Source organism: Pleurodeles waltl, chromosome 10 (assembly GCF_031143425.1).
Source record: "Pleurodeles waltl isolate 20211129_DDA chromosome 10, aPleWal1.hap1.20221129, whole genome shotgun sequence".
NCBI lineage: Eukaryota > Metazoa > Chordata > Amphibia > Caudata > Salamandridae > Pleurodeles > Pleurodeles waltl.
Window position 1 is genome coordinate 37,122,937 of NC_090449.1, and position 20,044 is coordinate 37,142,980.

General features: G+C 43.3%; 1 protein-coding gene and 1 long non-coding RNA gene across 2 annotated transcripts in view; one reads left to right on the forward strand and one right to left on the reverse strand.

The window, feature by feature from the left end:
* The window catches only part of LOC138261009 (uncharacterized), a 103,124-nt gene that overhangs the window by 82,161 nt on the left and 919 nt on the right, over positions 1–20,044 (reverse strand). The gene's annotated exons all lie outside the window — the stretch shown is intronic.
* The window catches only part of GATA1 (GATA binding protein 1), a 104,219-nt gene that overhangs the window by 16,839 nt on the left and 67,336 nt on the right, over positions 1–20,044 (forward strand). The window lies entirely within an intron of this gene.

A 20,044-nucleotide genomic window follows, 5' to 3' on the forward strand; every position in this document is an offset into this window, starting at 1 on the left:
ATTATTAGAGTTGGTGTATTGATTATTTTCTTGCAATTTTTAGTTCATAGGAAAGTGTGTTGTCTTTGATGCAGCTCCTTCAGTTATGTATTGATCTGCATTCCCAGTTGTGTCTCTATCATTGAAGGGGATGGAGGGCTGAATGTGAATTATATAATTGCTTCTCTGTTTTAGTGCACTATGTTTTTAGATGCCAGTAGTGTCATCAGCAGCAGCAGATGGTGATTCGAGCGGGGGGGCGGGCCGCCACATACACACTTGCTCAAACCCATGCATTCACACACATGCACACGTTCACAAGCAAAAACACACTCACAGCAGGCACTCACAAATACACATACATTCATACATATGCACAAGCACACACACACCAAAGATTAAAAAACAAGCATTTGCAATGCAATGGGTCCCGCGTTCTGTTTGCTCATGTTAGAGCCATTAGCATGGTAAATTCCTAACTGGACTTTTCTTGCCAAATAAATTGGAAATTAAAAGTAAAACAGTTGGCATAAGCGAGCCAATTCAAAGCACCATGGGCGCCATGAGTGTGAGCGCAAAGGAGAGCCACCAAAGGAAAAAGAAGTTTGCTTGCAGTCAAACTTATCGGCAAAAGTGCAATTATCCATGTAAAAGGGCCGATGGCCAAGGTGGTAACACAGCTGCCCCAAGGAGGGACAAACGTAAAGCATTTACCAATTATAACAAAGGAATTTTGAAAGGCAAGCCCAGGAACGAGTGATAGTGGTGGGGGTGTGGTGGGAGTGGTTAAAAGCCCACTGGTAGATTACAACTGGCCAGAGCGCTTGCGTGCTCAATCTAAAAATAAAACTTGCTGGGCCTCAACGGTGATTTCAGGTGGCGGGAGGGAAGCCTTGGTGGTTCATAACAATTGGGACTGCCACCTCCTCTCATTGGTTGACCTTGTTACAGGACAGCATTGAGAGGAGTGGCAGTCCCTTACTCGTCACGGAGTGGGATAGAGTCAGTAAGACTGCTGACACCACCCCACTCTGTGGCAAGCGTCACTGATGGACACGGCCCTTGGCACTTCAAGGCTTAAAACTGAAGTGCCGATGTCTGAGGCAGTCAGTGACACTCCCCTAGCCAAGGAGGGAGGACCACCAAGCACTTTGTCGTGCTGAAGAGGTCAAGCTCACAGGACTGTGACATCTTCAGCCCGGCAAAGTTCAGCTCAGGCAGCCAGAGGCCTGCACATTTAGCACAAGCATAGTGCTTGGATGCCTGACCCAAACATAAAGAATGTCTGTCAGGCTGAGCCAAAACTCTTCATGTTTTGGAAAAACGGGGGAGCGGAACCCTCTGCCTTTAATGACGGGTCCCGCTGGTCATCACACAATACAGTTGTACGTATTTATGTCATACTTGTACAGGCTGGATCAGTGGATCCTAGAGGGGAAAGAGGTCAGTGGGATTTAGGGCCTGATTTAGAATTCGGTGGACGGGTTACTCCATCACAGTGGTGACAGATATCCCATCTGCCGAGATCTAAATCCCATTACGTCCAATGGGATTTATATTTCAGCGGATGGAATATCCATCACCGTTGTGACGGAGTAACCCGTCCGCCGAGTTCTAAATCAGGCCCTTAATTTGAAAGCTGAAGCAGGGTGAGACTAAAGGGGACATGACGTGCACCAGTGCAGCTAAAAAGGTTATCAAACGAGCCTGTCATGCACGTCGTGCATCCTGGTGACGGCTCACATGCACTGCGATTACCAAACAAGAATGCACTTTTAATTAGGTTTTATTACTTGTAATTAGAGAGTTGCATCTTTCTGATTAGGCAAGCACTGAATGGTACTGGAATGTCTTTAGTGCTGTTTTGGTTTCTCCAGATGTGCATGATAGAAGCAGGTCTTAATCCCCATTTCCAGATGAAATTTGTTATTCCATCTTTGTCGATCATGTTAGATGTGTTGTTCTGGGACAAGGTACTTTTTAAATCATGGTCTGGATATTGTGGTCCATTCTAATGTCACTAAGTTACACTAGGTCCCCACTTTCTGTTGATAGTGAGATCCTTATTTCATTTTGTACTCTGAGATTCAGGTGAAGAATAGCCACATGTTCAGCATCCTTCTAAACTCCAGGTGATTTACGGCAGCCTGTATCTTTGCAGGGAAAGAATTTCCCAGTTTTGAGGCTGGAGCACAGACTATGTACCACTGACAGTTTTCTTTTAATATGGTGGAACAGCTAGTTGTGTGGCCAATCTAAAACATTTCACCCTTCTCCAACAGTATTTATTGAGATTCACCTGCAAAAATATTGTTACTTTTCCATTAATGGCCTTGTGCCTCATGCACAGTGGTTTGAAACCAGCTCTTCTGGCAACAGGCAGCCAGTGTCAACATTCAGAGCTAGTGAGATGTGATCACCAATCTTGTTATTGCATTCTGAATTCTTTAGAGCCGGCACTTAGCAGATACCAGTACTGCATGGTAGAGTTCGCTGGCGTAGTTAGTCTAGACATCATTAAACAAGTGAAGTGGTTGTCCAATCTTTTTGATGGATCCCAAGATGAGGAAAAATGCTTCAAAAGTCCTCATGGTGTGGGATGTGGATTTGGGCAATTGGTTGACTCGCGGCAATCTGGGGAGGAGTGAATCCCTGATAATACCCAAGTTCCTCATGTCGGAGGAGGTTGTTTTGTGCATTTCAAGCTCTTCAGGACACGTTTTTAGTGGGTTGTAGTTTTCCCTATCTCTGCATTTAGGATTTCTGTTTTTGAGACATTGCTTTAGTGTTGACTCTCATCCATTGGTCGGCGACTTTGAGGCAGTCATGTCATTATGAGAGTTTAACGTCATTTTGTTTATTCAGTTTGAGGACTATCTAGGCGGCCACAGAATAGCTTTAGCGTGTGATGATGAAAGAATTGATGAGTTCCGGAAGTGATAATGTACACATTGATTAAAAGTGGAGAGAGACTTGGTCTTTGCGGGACACCTCCCCCAATGCTGTATGGTTTGGAGGACATCGGAGGGATACAGATGTCTGACCCGTCTTTCAGGTAGGAGTCAACACAGTGATTTTTATACCATCTTGTCTGACCAGTAAGATTTCATCATGTATGGTGTTGATTGCTGCTGATAGGTCCATGGAAGTGGGTGTTGCCCCTCCTTCTGTGTGTATTGTCATACTCACTTCTCACTTTCTCAGGTACTCAGTGCGGCTCCTGAGTTGCCGCCTTGTCTCTCTGAACAAAAATATCACTCTTGTTTACAAGTCTGATTCATTATGAGGAGTTAGATACATGGCCATGACACTATTTTAGGCCTCGTGTGACTCATTTTTTGGATTGGTATCTGATAAGGGAAATACAAAAATCCTGTTGAATCATGATTCCTTTATGAAAAATGCCTACCTTGGTAGTGAGACATGGACACTCAGACAGTGAGAAAAGCTCACATCTGACAGGGAGACATGTTCACTCAGACAGCAGGAAATGGCACTCCACAGTGACACATGCTCACTGCACTAGTGAAACATGGACACTGTAGCAGTCAGAGATGCAGTGATCTCAGTGTACTCTATCAGTGAAATGTAGATCACTCTGCTAGTGAGACTTGAACACAATAAAAACTAGAAATACTTACACTCGTAGAGAGAAATCAACACTTCATACTGAGAAATGCTCACTCTCACAGAAAGAAATGAACACTCCACAGTGAGACATGCTCACTCTCACATAGAGACATGAACACTCCACAGTGGCACATGCTCACTCTCACAGAGAGAAATGAACACTCAACAGTGAGACATGCTCACTCCTATGGTGAAACATAGACACTGAAGCAGTGAGAGACGCGCACTCTAACATTGATCTGAGTGCACTCTAACAGTGAAACGTGGAACACTCTGATAAGGAGACATGGGTACTCTAACAACTAGAGACGCTCTCTCTCACAGAGACATGAACACTCCACAGTGAGACATGCTCACTCTCACATAGAGACATGAACACTCCACAGTGGCACATGCTCACTCTCACATAGAGACATGAACACTCCACAGTGGCACATGCTCACTCTCACAGAAAGAAATGAACACTCCACAGTGAGACATGCTCACTCTCACATAGAGACATGAACACTCCACAGTGGCACATGCTCACTCTCACAGAGACATGAACACTCCACAGTGAGACATGCTCACTCCTATGGTGAAACATAGACACTGAAGCAGTGAGAGACGCGCACTGTAACATTGATCTGAGTGCACTCTAACAGTGAAACGTGGAACACTCTGATAAGGAGACATGGGTACTCTAACAACTAGAGACGCTCTCTCTCACAGAGACATGAACACTCCACAGTGAGACATGCTCACTCTCACATAGAGACATGAACACTCCACAGTGGCACATGCTCACTCTCACATAGAGACATGAACACTCCACAGTGGCACATGCTCACTCTCACAGAAAGAAATGAACACTCCACAGTGAGACATGCTCACTCTCACATAGAGACATGAACACTCCACAGTGGCACATGCTCACTCTCACAGAGACATGAACACTCCACAGTGAGACATGCTCACTCCTATGGTGAAACATAGACACTGAAGCAGTGAGAGACGCGCACTCTAACATTGATCTGAGTGCACTCTAACAGTGAAACGTGGAACACTCTGATAAGGAGACATGGGTACTCTAACAACTAGAGACGCTCTCTCTCACAGAGACATGAACACTCCACAGTGAGACATGCTCACTCCTATGGTGAAACATGGACACTGAAGCAGTGAGAGACGCGCACTCTGACAGTGATCTGAGTGCACTCTAACAGTGAAACGTGGATCTCTCTAATGGTGAGACATGCACTTTGTTTCAGCGAGACAGGATTATCTGTTGCGCTCTCTCTCTCGCTCTCTTTCTTTGTGACCTGCCTACCCACCCCGAAATATACCTGTGTAAACTGGATGGATTTTACTCATGCAAGTGAAGAAAGGATATGACATCAGGGTACAGAGGGGCGTCATCAGATTAATGACTGAGGTTCAGGAAACCCCAAATATAGGCTTCAAGGAACTGGAGCCAAAAGTCAGTTCCTCCCCCGCGTTTCTCACTACGGTAGCTGACGTCGGCTAAGGAAGTGCGGTATTTTTCACGTTTTTAAAGTTTATTTGTGCTTTTTGTACACAAGTATATAAAATACGTGCAATAGATCACAGAACTTTAAAGAAATTGGCATACGGTGCTATAGATTTTAAAAGTATTAGTAAAGACGTGCGTACACATTCTTTTCTAGAATGCCTAAACCAGGGGTTCCCAACGTTTTGATTTCTCTGGACCCCCACTTTGTCATTACTGGAACCTGGGACCCCAACTGAATCATTATTGGAATTCAGAGACTCCCCACTGAGTCATTACTGGAAGCCGGGGACCCCGACCCAAGCAATGCTGATGATTTGACACGCAAAACAATACACAGAAAATACAAAAAAAAACATTCATCAAACACATACTCAAATAATAACACATTTTATTTACTTTTTAACCAAATATAAACAAAAATAATAATAATAATTTTAATAGGAAGGTTGGAGCTTTTCTAAATTCAATTGAAGCCACACATCATCCATACTATATTCTGTTTGATGCATCTGCGCTGCTCCCACAAATCAATCTACGGACACTTATTTAATTTTTAGCCTCCAATTTCAAATTCCTTGACATTTACAGTACGGTTTAAAATTTTCAGTTGTACATTTTGCCACTTTATATACACTTTATTAATCTATTAATTTGCTAAGCAGTCGCGGACCCCCTATGGAGGCTTCACGGACCCCCAGAGCCCCGGACCACAGGTTGGGAACCACTGGTCCAAACTATTCCTTGGGAATTAATTTGCTGTTAGCAGAACTGATGCTGTGCGCCTTGACTGGGGTCCTTACAATGACATCAAAGGGTTGAAGTCCTGTCCTAGCCTTGCCCAATAAAAGTTCCACTATTGATCACTTAAGTGGCCAGAGTGAAGCAGGTACGGAAGGTGTAGAAAGTAAACAGGGTTCTGTGCCTGCTCTTGTCTTCGTGGCTTCTTAGACCAGGGGTCGCAGGGCAGTGACAGGAGGTATCAAGGGCCAGGCTAGGTGTGCCAGAAGATACATCTTGCTAACCCTGACTGACGTCTATGCTAAACACGCATGTTGTTATAGGTACCATTTTAACTGCCAAGTTTTCCTGGTCCGTGCATGGTGTGCTGCTCCACAACAGTTTTTTTTCTTTGCATTCTGGGAGTTGTAGTCCTGTTTTATAATAGAAAAAAACAAGACTACAAGTCCCAGAATTCAAAGGAAAAACCTCGAATGGTGCAGCATATCACGCATGGATGTATGATGGAACAATGCATGCGCTAACCACGCAGGCCTGAATAACGCGGTCAGAACAACGACCGTGTTGTTACCACGCATGCCTTTACAACGATTTTTCGATGTAAAGGAATGCCTAGTAAAAGGATGTTTGGAACAGCATGCGTGGTTTTCACATGCCACCCCCCACCTGCCCTATAATAACAACTACCCGAACCCCCGCCCGTCCTTAAACCACAACTTCTCAAACCCCGCCCTAAAAACACAACTACCCCAACCCCTACCTGCCCTATAAATAAAACTACCCGACCCTCTACACCCTCCCCTAAAAACTACCCCAATACCCCCACCCACCCTAAGCCCTAAAACGTACGCAGACCCCCCACCCGCCCTAAAAACTGACCCCACCCCAAAAATGAAACTACCTTGCCCCTAAAATCAAAATTACCCTGCCCCTCCCACCCCCGCCCTAAAAATAAAACTACCCGACCCCCCCACCCGCTCTAAAAATAAAATTACCCCACCCACTAAATAAAACTCCCCTGCTCCTAAAAAATACCCTGATACCCACCACCCACCGTGAGCCCTAAAACCTACCCCAAACCCCCACCTGCCCTAAAAACAACCGACCAATACCCCCAAAAATAAAACTACCCCGACAACCGACCCCCCCACCTGACCTAAATACAAAATTACCCCAACCCCCCACTCCCACCCCTAAAAACCTGCCCCCCCACCAGCCCTAAATACAAAAATTACCCTGACCCCACCCTAAAAAAACCATAGTACCCGACCCCCCACCGCCGCCCTAAAAACAAAACTACCCTGACCCCCCCAACCCCGCCCCTGAAAAAAAATAACCCAAACACCCCACCACTAAAAACTACCCCACCCCTAAAAACTACCACCAACCCTCCCCCAGCCCCATTTACCTGACCGGGTCCTACCCCGAACCCCACCCCTATAAACCCAACCCCCCCATCCGCCCTAAGTACAAAATTACCCCCATCCCGCCCCTTAAAACCTGACCCCTCCACCCGCACTAAATACAAAATTACACAACCCCCCACCCCGCCCCTAAAAACCCACCCCACCCGTCCTAAATGCAAAATTACCCTGACACCCCCACCCATCAATACAAAATTACCCCACCCCGCCCCTTACCCGCCCTAAATACAAAATTACCCCTACCCTCCACCCCTGCCCCTAAAACTAAATTACCCCGACACCCCACCCTAAAAGCTAACTCCCAGCCCCACTTACCTGACCGCGTCCTCTCCCAATGAAGGACTCCCTTTTTCTCTGCCTTAACCACATATGTGTGTTGTTCAGCCCATGTGTGGTTAAGGCAGAGAAAAAGGGAGTCATTGTTAATGCAAGTGTGGTTCCGGTTGCGTTAACAACGTTGTCGTGGTTCCGGCGTCATTGTTTCGGACGTTTCCCATCTCGCCTAAACCTGGGAAACTTGGCAGGGCTGTACCATGAAAGTGATGCAGGGTCTTGCAGTGGAACATGATAATGCCAATAGCAGCCTATCTCGTCTAAACTAACAAGGTCCACATTCCACCATAGTCCTATGTCAAGGGCCCAATAGACTGAAAAGTGGCCAGTTACCACTATCGTTCAAGCAGTAATAGTGAAATGCTGGGTGGTTTGCACTTATTTGCAACTCTACCACAATGCATTGGTGTCAGCGCACCCCCCAATAAATCACAGAGGAACAAAATATCTGTTTATAATGAACCAACATCACAAAATCTTAGAACTACACAGTCAGCAGGCTCAGGTGTACAGATCAACAAACAGATGATGGACATAGATCCAATGAGCTGGTGGAGAGTGGAGAGAGTAGGAGAAAGAGAGGAGAGAGGTGAGTTCTGGTGGGTGACACAAGTAGAAATATTAATAGCATGGAAAAATACAAGTAAAGACGGGAGATAGTGGAGAAAGATGTTGTCAGGTGTACAGATGATGTCAGCTGTTCGAAACATGCCATCAAATATTTATTTAAAGATTTTTTAAATTGTGCCTAAAAGTTTAAATTAAGGCTAGTGCATCAAAAACTTTGACCAAGACCCACAGATGAGTCTCAAAATTCACCAATATGTTGATGAAACAGAACTCTATCTAAAAGTCTCCTCTGCTTTGGACATCCCGCGCCTCAAACTCTGCCGCACATCATCCAGAACTGGAAATCCATCTCTTACCTAAAGCTCAACTCAGCAAAGACAGAATTGTTGTTATTTGCTAAGAAAAACGAACAATAAGGTGCAGACACGTAGCTCAGTGACATGAACCCTGATGGCTTTGAACACCAACTTTCACTGAATGCCAAGTCACTTGGATTTATCTTTTACTCCAACCTTATCCTCAAGGAACAAACTACCAAACAAACAAAAAACAAAGACAGTCTGACACCAGCTCTCTCTTCTCAAGAAAGTTAAACCATTTCTTCCAACCAGAAAGTGACTTTAGACTGCTCTTCTAGCCCTTATACTCTTGCATTTGGCCGGTGGCAATGCCCTGCTCCATGGCCTACCATACTCCATGCTGGCAACCGTTAAGGGCATCCTGCACGCTGCAGCATCCCTCATCCAGAGCTGAGTCAACATGATCACATCACCCCATCCTGATGGAACTCCATTGACTCTCATTGCCAATCCACACCAACTTCAGAACCAGCGGTATCATTCACGAAGCCACATTACAGTTCATCTATCTATCTATCTATCTATCTATCTATCTATCTATCTATCTATCTATCTATCTATCTATCTATCTATCTATCTATCTATCATCGCTTACTTGTTCCTTCTGGCTTGATCATTCGTAAACTATGCCTTGCTCTATCTCACTCTCTCCTTTTTCTCCTTCTCTGATTTGTGTTTCTCCTCTGAGTCTTTAGGACTCCTGCCAACAACTCTCTATTTCACTTTATCTCATTCTCCTCCGTATCTGTACCTCACTCATCTCTGTTGTTTTTCCTCCACCGCTCTTTTACCTCTCCCTTTAAATCATCCATCTGCCATTTTTCTCTTCCTCTCTCATCCCTTGCCTCTCATTCTTCCACTTTTTTCTGCACAAACACTCTCTGCTTCTCAGGGTCTCTTCCCGCTCCCTTGTCTCTCATGCTCTCTTTTCATCTCTCTCAAGCAATGTGTGTCGCCTCTCTTCCTGTCTCCTCTCTCACTCCTATCACCCATTCTTCGCTTATAGCAGAAGTTTTTAGTACTTTCTTAAAACTATGCTAGAGGGCGACCTGGTGCAAAGTTAAAGTTGAGTCAAGAGCGTCCATTGAAATGGGCTAATCTCTTTTATCTTCTGTGAATATCTGAGCCTCTGTTTCCAAACTCAGCCAAAACAGCTTCTGCCTCTTCTTCGAAACGAGCTCTTACAAAACACGGAATAGACGTGCGGGGCTGCGCGCGCTCGTGCCCCGCAGAGCGTCGGTGCCAGGGATCCAAGGCTGCCATTTTAACGCAGTGCTTCCTCAGTCCAGATGGAGGAAAGAGAAAACCAAAATCCCTGTGTACAGGGGCCTAGCTTCGGGGGCATGAAGGGGGGTATATCGGGTGTGGCACCCCTTTTAAATGCATTTTTGACCTAAGAGTTGGGTCTGGGGCCCTGGGTCTCCTAGTCGGCCTCTTTTGACTAAAAAGGTTTTTACATGTTTTTTATTTTAATTTTATTTTTTAACAGGAATTTAGAACGCGGCCCACCTAATGCAGATCAGTATTGAACCTGTTCCTCATGAGAAAAGCGTACTCCACACTTTGGTCACCCCTCCACTCTTCGGCACATTGGGCCTCATTCTGAGGCCGGCGGGCGGCGGTCGCCGCCTGCCTGGCGGGAACCGCCATATGGCCGCTCCGCGGTGAAAAGACCGCGGAGGCCATTCTGGCTTTCCCGCTGGGCTGGCGGGCGACCGCCAGAAGGCCGCCCGCCAGCCCAGCGGGAAACCCCTTCCCACGAGGAAGCCGGCTCCGAATGGAGCCGGCGGAGTGGGAAGGGTGCGACGGGTGCAGTAGCACCCGTCGCGAATTTCAGTGTCTGCTAAGCAGACACTGAAATTCAAAGTGGGGCCCTCTTACGGGGGCCCCTGCAGTGCCCATGCCATTGGCATGGGCACTGCAGGGGCCCCCAGGGGCCCCACGACACCCCTCACCGCCATCCTGTTCCTGGCGGTCGGAACCCCATGGGGGATTCCTCAGGGCAGCGGAAAACCGGCGGGACACCGCCGGTTTTCCTGTTCTGACCGCGGTCATACCGCCGTGGTCAGAATGCCCTGCGGAGCACCGCCAGCCTGTTGGCGGTGCTCCCGCCGACCCCGGCTAAGGCGGTCCATGACCGCCGGGGTCGGAATGTCCCCGATTGTTTTTTAGTTGGGAAATTTACAATCCCCACCACACCGAATCTCTCTGACTAAGCTGTGCCCCTGGCTGTGTAAAGTGCCTCTCCATCACCTTGTTGTACTGCAGGCGTCTGGAGAGGCAGCTGCTATACAAATGTTGCTATTCAGTTGTGCGTTCAATTAAGTGAAAATATAAATATATAGTGGGGAGAGGTATTTAACCCGATTTTATTAAAGCTCAAGTAGAAATACCTTTGTGTGAGTCAAACTCAAACAGTGAAATTATTACCCACTGCAAAAAACATAGAAACCAATGGCGAACTACCAGAAATTCAAGGTGCCCTGGAAAAGTTGAGTATTTGCACTGGATGGCATGTCAGGATTACAACGTCACGGGTTAGCCGTGCCACCTTTTATGGCTCACGTGGTAATTCAGTGTCTCGAGGTTCCAGCTAGCCCCTGAAGCCATAGAAATGCATAATGAAAAGTAGGTAAACTGTGATCTGGATACAGTTGGGGCATGGCCAGTGAGTGTGGGGCTGGGGGCAGAGGCGTGACTAAAAGACCAAAATATTCTGTAAATATTTTGTCAGCCTTTGACCTGCAGGTAACTGCATATACAATATAATGCCCACACCTCTAATGAAACATAAAAGCAACTCTAACTCATCTGTGGGAAATTGATTTTTCTGGTAGGACAGTTTGGTTGATTAATGCGATCACTTCAGATCTAGCGGGTGTACCTGGACAGGCCCTGCCTTGAATCCTGGCTGGGGGCCTGAGGAAATATTGTTGTGAGCTTATAGTGCTAAGACGTCAAAGCTTGTGACAGAAAGCACGCTGACTAATTCAGTCATTAGTTTAGAACATTTATTACATACAGTGTAAGACGAGTTGCAAACAGCCTCCATAAAATGTGTAAAAAGTTTTTTTTTTTTTTTAAATATTGGCAGCACTCTCAAAAGTTTGGTTTTTATTAATGCACTGATTGTGCCCAGTGCAAACCCCCTTTTCTATAGGTTTCCTTTAAAAGGACAAACTCCATATTTTATCGACCAATGAAAGCCTCTCCTGGCTCCTAAGCAGCCTTTAGATTTGTCAGATAAGCAAATGAACACATTTACAATTCTTTCAGGTATCGGGCACCCTAGAGAGAAGGCTCTTTAGCTGCCTTGCCCTTCCCTCAGTTCACAGTAGGAGCCCCCCCTTCTCCCCTTTCAACCTGCACCAACGCAACCATTCAGGGACATTATTTTTAAAAGTATGGGAACTGTTTTGATTAAATTAATGAAACCCAGGAACGCTATTCTCCCGTTCCCCTCCCCACTTCTACCACTGAGCCCCTGCATCCTTCTCTCTAGGTTGTGCATAAGTCATAGGAAACCCCAACTTTAGCAGATGGGAAAATGATGACCTATTTGTGCCTACTCACTGCTCTGTTGTCCAAAGTGGTCATTAAGGAAGCCGTTCGGGCAGAATCCTAATCATTCACAAGAATTTGAATAATTGTAATATAATCCAGTCGGCTTAGGGTCCTTCATTTTGGTGCCGCTGCTGGAATTATCCTATAACCAAGCACAATCTACCACCCCACAGGTCCCGCTCCCCTCGATTTGATGACTCTCTGGTACCTTTCGGACATTGATCGTCTTCTTTGCAGATATGATTCTTCGGGGTGGTATCAAACATGTTTCTATCAACTTACTCTTTTCATTTTATGAAACAACAACCTTCTCTTGCACTGCTGAAAACCTACAAAGACTCTATTCCTGTTCTCAATATTTCCAAGTAGTCAGTGGTGTCTATCCACGACCCCTGCCTGTCAGACCACCTCCTAATTCCTTTCACTCTACCCATCACTCATTTTAGAACCTTCAGTTGGTAGAAAAAGTCTGTTTTTGGGACTCTAGTGTATCAAGATTGACATACTGACATCTTCAGTAATGAACTTCCTTCTATATACTCAAACCAAGATGTCAACTTCACAGTAACTAACTACCACCATTCCTCGACTAACTTGCTTGACGACCTGTCACCCGTCACACAGAAAAAGACAAGACCTAGGCCCTGAGCACCCTGTTTCTCCAGAACTTATCTGAGTTTGCGACTCAGAATAGCTTGGGCAGTGCTTAATTTGTAAATAAAAACGTGCCGGTGCCCAAAGTCCTCCTGTTAAACACGCGGCTGCTGCAATTAAATGCGGGGAAACGGAATACTGAGGCAGCGTAATCCTGAAGCCATCTCGGGCCTCTTCAATCCATATAAAACCACTCCCTGCCCCTTCATCTCATTCTTGCAGCTTTCTGCTTTTCCCCTTTCTGACGCTTTTTCGTTTTTCTATTCCTGCGTCTTTCCCATCTGTGTCTTTTGCTCACAGCAATCGCTTTAAGCAGAAGAATAAGCCCCGGCCCGCAAAAATAAGTGCCAGTGCTCAGCACCGGAAACAACAAGCACAAATTAAGCACTGAGCTTGGGGCATAACTACAAGAAACACGTTCTTGCACATAAATCACTCATATCAAATCTTAGTTAAACAGTACAATCAATCTTCGCAGATTCCCCTCATATTTTCAAATTCTCTAATATGTTGCCTTCCATTCTCACTTTCGAGGAACCCAAAAGAAAATGTCAGGAAGTTTGCTAATCTTTGATGCAAAAGTAAATGTATTGCATCCACCCTTCCTCCAACAAGTGATGATGTGGCGGTCCTCGACCTAAATTGTAAAGCTCCGGAGATGGTCCAACTTTACAGAACACTGAAAGAATGCTCTCCTTGACACCAATGTGAACATGAAAACTGTCAATCACTTCACTAACGCAGTGCCCGGCAACATCACTGAGAAGATGTCTTTTTGTTTCCTGCCATACTTGCCCACTTTACTCCACATATCACACTCACAAGGCCCAAAAAAAGGCTACATCTGAACCCAATTCACGAAATCCTCTGCTGATCTCAATGAAACGCCCTATGATCTGCCCTTCCTTGAGAAAGTGCTGCAAAGGTGTGTTTCCTCTCAGTTCATGCAACGCATCACAGTTATCAGTTCCTTACAAACTGTCAATCTGGCTTTTGTCAGGGATGCAGCACTCGAATCTCCTTCCTCCAAGTGGTCAATGAGGCTTTATAATTCCTCGATGCTGGACTCCTGCCTGCCGGTGCTCTTAGACCTCTCAGCAGCTTTTGATATGGTTAATCGCTACATGCTAATCAACACCTCAGAGAGAGAATGGTCATTGAGGAGTAGTCCTTAACTGCTTCAAGTCCTTCTTATCTAGTCGCTCCCAAGACGTTAAAATCGGAAACCATCTCTCCAGTTTAGTTGAGTTAAATCAGTGTGTCCCAGCAGGCTCTCTTTCATCAACTCTGTGTAATCACTATACAGACGGATGTATGATGGAACAACGCATGTACTTTCCACGCAGGCCTTTACAACGTGGCAGGTACAGCACATGGTCATTACCACGCATGCACTTACCACAAAGTGTTTTTAGCATACATATGCTTTTACCACGATTGTCTTTACCACTAAACATTTCATAGTATAATAAAGGCATGGTTGGGAAAGGCATATGTGTGGTAAAAAGTAGAGGTAAGTATCACATACTATATATATATGTATATATATATATATATATATATATATATATATATATATATATATATATATCCAAGAAAGAAGTGACTCAAACAGATGATCTCATTAAAGAACAAAAATATATTTCTACTACAACGTTTCAGCTTCCGCCTTCCTCAGGTAGTACAAGATGGTTTGCTCAGTGGCTGAGTGTCAGCTGTGCAGCCACTGAGCAAACCATCTTGTACTACCTGAGGAAGGCGGAAGCTGAAACGATGTAGTAGAAATATATTTTTGTTCTTAATGAGATCATCTGTTTGAGTCACTTCTTTCTTGGATATTACATTTTCTTGTGGCTCTTTGTATCCTTTGGGATCCAGATTTTTGCCCTTACTGGCTGTTGTTTTCTTGTGATCCTGCATCTTCCAGTATATATATATATATATATATATATATTTCAAAAAGCGGTGCGACGTTTTTCAACACCGAATGGCTGCACAATATCCAGGAGATCATGAAAAGTATATAGTGAAACAATTCAAAATTAGTTTTTGTAAAAATCGTCGACTCTTTTTATTGGAGAAAAAATTCATAAAGGCAAATCTAAATATATGAAGCTCAAAAAATCTATCAAAAAATGTAATAGTAATAGAAATAATGCCAAAAAACAACAAACACACGCTGTCCCGGCCAAATGTCAACGCATTTCGGCAAACGCCTTCAACTGGACATTGGCTGACATTTTTACAAACACCTATTTAATTCTTATAGTCCTTCTTTGGTTTCAGCGACATCAATGCGATGTTAGAGATCATGGCGGCCATATTGTAACGTGGTTATCTTCAATCTAAACTACTAAATAACATCCATATAACCAAATCAGGATCATGTTGTAGCGATTTTGTATGTCTACCATGGCACAGTATATCACCCTATTCTAGAGACTATTAATTTCAACATAGATCCTTCTCATAAATAGGGAAAATATATTCTCAAATAGATATTATAAATAGTTTTCAACACATATATAAGGAATATTTATACACAAATTAATAAATATTAATACCTTCATCAATAGAAAAGATACGTTCTCAGATAAATATTATAAATCATTTCAACACATACATATGAAGTATTTGTATATAGATTAATAAATATTAATATCCTCATCAATAGTGCAAAAATTGAATTTCCCAATTCATCTCAACAGTGATATCAAATTCATATATAGAATATATAATCATTGAAAATCAATTGATTCCAGATAAAAACTGTATCCATGCTGAATGTTCATCTAGTAATAATAAAGAACATCATATTCTAATATTGATCATATAGATCCATCAGATGGTCCCTGTATATGGAATAAAAGACCAATTTAGAATAAATATATAGACAAAAACCAGACCGCCTAACAATCGCCCTAAAGTGCTAATTAGGATTTGATACTAATGATATACAAAGTGCTGATATAGATGTGCAAAGAAGCAATTAAAACATTTAAAAAACAAACTATGTTCTATACTCAGGTTATACTACTCACGGTCTGATTGTCAAATCTCACTTACAGTGTCTATGGCAAGCACTCTCTACAGAGAATCCATTACACATGAATCAAACTAGATGAGATTGAAATTCTCACAAATGCACATAACGTTCCGCATCTAGATTATGTCCTCACGGATTTTCGGAACCCAATGATAAGATCATTTTGGATTCCATTTGTCTTAACGCTGCAGTTCTATTCCCACCTCGGGGATTAACAGCAATGGTTTTTATCCCATAAAAAGTCAAAGAACTACAATTACCTTCATGGACTTCCCAGAAATGTTTGGCTAAAGGATCTGATCGATCCTGATTTTTGATTGCTCTTAGATGTTGTAAGAACCTCACTTTTAATTTAAGGATGGTGCTGCCCACATATTTTTTGTGGCAGCCACATTCTATCACATATACAACATACTCAGTGTCACAGGTTATGCAATCAGTTATTTCGCAGACCCTGCCCTCAAATGTAATATATGAATGAGTGTTGTACGCATATTTGCAAGATTTACAATGACGACATTTCCAAAAGCCCAAACTTTTCTTAGATAACCAGGATCGATTGACCTTGGGACAAAATAGACTCCTAGTGAGTAGATCTCCTAATGACCGGGTTTTGCGATATGTAATCTGAGGATGTAAACCCACAATCTCTTTAATACATGAGTCATGTCACAGAACATGCCAGTTTTTACGTATAATGTTATTCAATTCAGAGTGTTGTAGATTGAATTCAAAAAACAACCTCGGAGGAGATCTATTACCTTGGGAGATATCCTCTGTGCCTCCCGATTTAAAGAGTAATTTTTCTCTAGACATATTCAATACTCTAAGATGGGCATCATTTAGGATCTTCCAAGGATAGCCTCTATTTAGAAATCTTGAAATCATAGTGGCAATTTCAATATTAAAGCATTCATTGTCAGAGCAAATTCTACGAGCCCGCAATAATTGACTATAGGGAATGCTCCATTTTAGAGCTTTTGGATGAGCACTATTCCCATGCAGAATGGAATTGCATGCAGTTGGTTTACGAAATATAGTCGTCTGCAAAGTCTCATTATGGGCAGTTACCTGAACATCCAAGAATTCAATGGTATAAGTGCTATATTTTAAATCCAGATGAATGTTAAACTCATTATTGTTAAGTATATTAACATATTGTACCAAGGAATGTTCATCACCATCCCAAATGAGAAAAAGGTCATCAATGTATCTGACCCACAGAACAACTCGTTCCATATGATCCGTATTAGAATCTAACCAGGCTATTTCCTTTTCCCACCACCCCATGTACAGGTTTGCGTAAGTGGGGGAAAAAGAAGCTCCCATAGCTGTCCCCTGTTTCTGAAGATAATATTCAATATCAAATAGGAAGACATTATGTGTAAGGCAAAATCTCAGCATGGTCAGAAGCATATTAGTATGTTGGAAAAATTCTATTTTGCGGGTACCTAGGAAGTGTCTACAAGCTTGAATGCCATACTCATGCATAATGGAAGTATAGAGAGAAGTTACATCCATAGTAACCAATAAAAAACAGGATTGCCAGGGAATATTGTGTATTTTAGATAAGAAGTCATTTGTGTCCCGCAAATATGAAGGTAATTCAGTTACATAGGTACATAGAAAAAGATCCAAATAACGCAAGGTGTTCTCTAGGAGGGAGGAGTTCATACTCACAATTGGTCGACCTGGGGGATTTTTCTTATTTTTGTGAATTTTGGGTAAGAAGTAAATGCATGGGATTTTAGGGAACTCAACTTTTAAGTAGAGATACTCATTTTGATCAATGAGGCCATTTGTACGCCATGTATCCAACATCTCCCAATAGATAGCCTGATATTCGATAGTGGGATTGGCACCTAATTATATATATATATATATATATATATATATATATATATATATATATATATATATATATGTGTGTGTGTGTGTGTGTGTATGTATGTTTATATATTTTTGGGTGCATGTATGTATATATATTGTTATCTATATGTATATTTATATAAATGCCCCTTACCACCCCGAATGCCATACCTACCCCAAACCCTACAAATGCTTATTCCATACTAAAACATATACCCACCCTAAAATCTAAAAATGCCCTTACCATCCCAAAAAACTATAACCACCCTAAAACCTACAACTTCTTTTAATACTGCCTAGATACCTAACTTATCAGTAGAAGTGTGGATAGATTTATTTAAACCTTTGCACTGTTACCATATAATTTTTGAAAATGCCAAATTACTGGAGTAGCTCTTGATATCAGGCTGAACCAACAGAGACATGTCAACACAAAGACTCAAAGTGCACACTTCCATCTCAGACAACGCAGGGGTTATCAGTCAGGTTATCCCTGAAGAGGATCTCAGGACCACTGTCCAAGCCCTCGTTTTGTCCGCGGTAGATTACTGCAGCTCACTCCTTCCAGGATTACCTGAAGGCCACCTGTCAGAACTTAGATTAGTACTGAAAGCAGGTGCCTGATTTCTTTCGGGAAGCAAAAAGTTCCACCATATTTCTCTAGTGGCCCTGTCAAACAAATGGCTTCACATTGATGTATCTCTCAATTCAAGCTCGCTTTTATCGCTCACAAACCAATGCATACTGTGATCTCCAGTTACTCTGCGGAAATCTGGTGGCCAAAGTTTCCTGACCAGTTCCAGCTCACTGCTTCTCAAGCCGTTTTCCTCCAAAAGAGACAAAAATAAATCCCAATCTTTCTCCTGTAGTCCCTCTCCATACTTTCTGCCCTTCGTACCATCTCCTGCCTAGTGACATTTAAAAAAGGAGCTGTAACCTCTTCTTTCTGAGACATTTCCATGTCACCTTCCACCCCACTGATATTATACTGTGACCTCCAGGCTGTCATATAGTCCTATCATGGACTGCCCTTCATCCTCAGCTTGCACACCTAGACTCTATCCCCTCTTTCCTCAATGGCTCTTCTCGTCTACAGTTCAACTTGAAGATGTTTTACATAAATTTACTCTCCAGTATTTAGAGGTCGTACAGACACCACTTTCCTTCCATTATAGTATCATGCAATTAATTCCTTCTCCTTTTTATAGATGATTTGGTAAATTGTCTACTTCATATTTATATTTCGTTTAGTCTTCTCTTTGTAGAGCTCAGTAACACCCCTTGAACATACACACGTTTACAAAAACATTGTCTGATTGGAATTGTTACTATACCACCTAAACACAGTGGGACAATATTTTGGTAAACGATATTTAGGACACATTATTTATGATACACATTTTTCAATGATATTGTGACATACAATCCTGATTATGGATCCTATTTTTGTTACTTTTTGTTAAATTTATCAATCTTTTCTTGAACTTGTTTATGATACCCCTGAACTTTCCCTAACAAGCCTTGACTCACGACCCCTCAGAACTGTACCCTGTCTGCAGCACGGTCCCTGCTCTGGACCGGACTATGATTGGTTGGCCTCCAGCATGTCTCTCCTGCCTCGCTCTCTTGTTGAACCTCCAGAGACGTGAGCACTTGTGCGTTCTCAGGAGATTTCTCAGGCTGATCTTCCACTATCCTCAGCGGTGTGCGTTTCCTCTGCCTTGCCTCCCCCTCTGCTTCCTCTCCAAGACTCCAAGCAGAGCTTAAATTAATAAAAATAGGTTCCAGGGCCCTCGTCACGAGGCTACTGCAGGCTGCACCACCCATTGCCAAAGCCAATAAGCATCACAGTGCTAGAAGTGTGGTCATTCAGACTGTTCGAGGCCTCCAAAGCCATAGGAAAGGCTTGGGCGGGAGGTACTAGCTGCTTTTAATGTACATTTAATTAATAAACAACTGTTGTTTTGTTCATCTTTAAATTACACAAACAGTGCTACCATGTGGCTGCTGCATAAGTGCCGGTTTTGACAATTAAGTGCCAGGGCCGAGCACCTGAAACCACCGGCTCAAATTAAGCACAGCCCCAGAGTAGAAGTCCTTGCCCGCATTCTGATGATTGTTCATGCAGATCCTTCATCTTGTCTGCCCTTGTGAGCTTTAAATGTCTCTAAAAGAGTTTCCCTCTTGCTCCTCTGTCACTGCACGCACTACTGAGGTTCACCAATCCCTTCAAACACTTGGCACTGGCACAATTTAAAGATTTGGCTGTTATGTGCGTTGGCATCCTTGGAACACGCTCAGGGCCATATTTACAACCCTGTGCGCAGCTGGTGCGTCACTTTTTTTGACGCTTCGGTGGCACATT